Source organism: Montipora capricornis, chromosome 2, assembly GCF_036669925.1.
Source record: "Montipora capricornis isolate CH-2021 chromosome 2, ASM3666992v2, whole genome shotgun sequence".
Classification (NCBI taxonomy): Eukaryota; Metazoa; Cnidaria; class Anthozoa; order Scleractinia; family Acroporidae; genus Montipora; species Montipora capricornis.
Genome location: NC_090884.1, coordinates 53,359,775 through 53,362,274, shown reverse-complemented (window position 1 = coordinate 53,362,274; position 2,500 = coordinate 53,359,775). Strand labels below are relative to the sequence as shown.

Here is a 2,500-nt window from a genome sequence, read left to right as displayed (position 1 = left end):
AATACAAAATGCTGTTTTGTGCCCAGCCTACTTGTAAATCTTCCAAACAAAAGCAGCAGTAATAAAGAATGAATAAATTTGTGACACTCTCTTCCATGAACTGAGGTATTTGATACTTTGTCTCAAGAACCTGCGAACTGTGTTGGATACAAAAGGGTAACTCTGCACGGCACACTCTCGCAATCAATTTTTGTTTTTCAAAGAAGGCGTTTGTACCTAAAATAAACGAATTTCAGAATCGTGTTTTTTTTGTTTTCAAAACTTCCCTTGCGCTACGACCTTAAATGATTGTGGCGTGTTACGCCCTCATCCAACAGAATCCGACCTGGTTTCAAGGACATTTTCTTCGCTTTCCAAAACTAGGCGAAAGGTCCAGGCTAGCGCTGGCTCGCCACGTTTTTATTCTCGCAACAAATGCCAAAACCTTCTCAGGGGAAGGTATCGTTTGTACTTTGATTTTTTAAAGTACTACTGTGATAAAAAAAAACACTTCCTTTTTTTCCTTAGATTTTGAAGGCGTGTTTGCTTTACACCTGACTGGCACAATTTCTAGCTTTGATCCAAAGGGCTGTTTACTTTGAGTCTTAGATTGGACGTCAGAGGGTTGGATCTAGGGAAAAGTGACGTCATTTACTCACTGGCTTAAAATTCCAGTGTGTGAATGTAGCTTATTTTATGTGCAAAACACGAGTTTAAAAGTCTGAAGCCCGAAACTCCCATTTTGCATATTTATTTAGTCGCGTACACACGCATTGCGTTCTCAGACTAGTGAGTCTTTGACGTCATTTCTTCCTTGATCCAGCTCTCTAAAGATTTCAAAGTTAGCAGTAGCGGACTATTAAATATGAAAATTCTAGTTAAAATCGCGCACCGTTGGCGCAGTTGGTTGAGCACGGGCTGTCACGCGGGAGGTCAACTCCGGCCGGACCAACACTCAGGGTCTTTATGTAACTGAGGAGAAAGTGCTGCCTTTGTAATTACATCTGCAAATGGTTAGACTCTCTAGTCTTCTCGGATAAGGAAGATAAGCCGGAGGTCCCGTCTCACAACCCTTCAATGTTCATAATCCTGTGGGACGTAAAAGAACCCGCACACTTGTCGCAAAGAGTAGGGCATGTAGTTCCCGGGCTTGTGGTCTGTCTTCTGTGATGTATCATGGTTGGGAGGGTAAATTCAGATCTCCATTTAAACCAGCCATGCTGAACTGGAATTTCTGTATAAATAATGTATATAAATAAATAAATATAAATAAACAGGTGCTTTGTTTTTTAATCAAGGCTTAAAACTTGGGTCACTTAAGTGTTTAATTAACATAGTTTTGAAATCCAAAGAAAACGAAGAATTGATTTTTTGGCCATAGTAGCACTTTAGGACATCGATGACTGTTCTGTGTAAACAGTTGCTTTCCTTTAGATGCTCCAGCGAATACTTCCCTCTGCCTCGGAGGAAAAGGATAATAAAAAATCGATAATACAATCTTCCTCCACCTTTCCTAATTGCCGGTTTTCACTGTCACACCATCAAGTCAAAAATCAAAGAGATAATAGAAGATGAATATTCAAACAGTCTTGCAAAGGCTCAGGTCTGTGCGATGTTCCGTGAGGGAGATATTCGAAGAAACGTTTCACTCCAATGTATAAGGCTTTGCATGGAGACGCCATGTTTGTGTCCCTCTGAGGGGCACAAATATGGCGGGGGAAGCTAACAAAAACATATGTCATCGAGTTTTGCTATAAAAAGCCTGTAATCATCTTCTGAGGGCTCATAAACACCTATGCGAGTACTTATTTTTATCAAAGGCCTGTTCAGATGGCAAAATCTCAGCGGATAGGTCACTTTTTTTAACTAATATCGTGTCACGCAAAAGCTTAGAAATTCAACCTTGCTTTATCACAAGACGAAAAACCCTATCAAATTGAAAATTTGTAAAAAGATAAGTCTTCAGCTGTTCTAATAACGAGCTAAACTCAAATGTCAAAAGGATTGATAATTTTTTGATGACGTCACTTAAAAATGTACGGACGCTCTAACAAACCTTACCGGAAGTGAGGAACGCTGCACAAACATGTACGATAATAGATAAGGCCAATTGCAAGGCTTCTTCACAGAGCAATGCATTCTGGTCGCAAGCGCGATGTGTTATGGCAAAAGGCCAGCATTGTTGCATAATGCATTTGTTTTAAGTTGTGAATAACAATTACATATACCAAATACCTAAAAGGATACAGGCAAACAACTCCAAAATTGCTCCTTGCGAGATTGCTTAACTTGGCTCAATAAAAATGACTGAACGTTTCCAGCCCAGCTGAAAATCATCCTCTCGAGTGCTATGAAAATCTTTCCGATGACTGTATGTCGAATGTCTGGTGGCATCCACCAGATTCCGCAAGACTTAAGGCAAAAAAGACTTCGTAGAGTCCCTCATACTTCGCGAAAAACGCTTGTAACGTAAGATGAAAACCCCCTGAATTGATATGAAATAACGTGCGCTTCGGTGATC

At 40.2% G+C, this 2,500-nt stretch overlaps 1 protein-coding gene across 1 annotated transcript in view; it reads left to right on the top strand.

The window, feature by feature from the left end:
* The window catches only part of LOC138027041 (uncharacterized protein C05D11.1-like), a 28,033-nt gene extending 26,287 nt beyond the window's left edge, over window positions 1-1,746 (top strand). Inside the window, exon 22 of the mRNA XM_068874543.1 lies at window positions 1-1,746. This exon is cut by the window's left edge and continues 1,524 nt beyond it. The gene's annotated coding sequence lies outside the window, so the exon portion shown is untranslated.
* The last annotated feature ends 754 nt before the right edge of the window (window positions 1,747-2,500 follow it).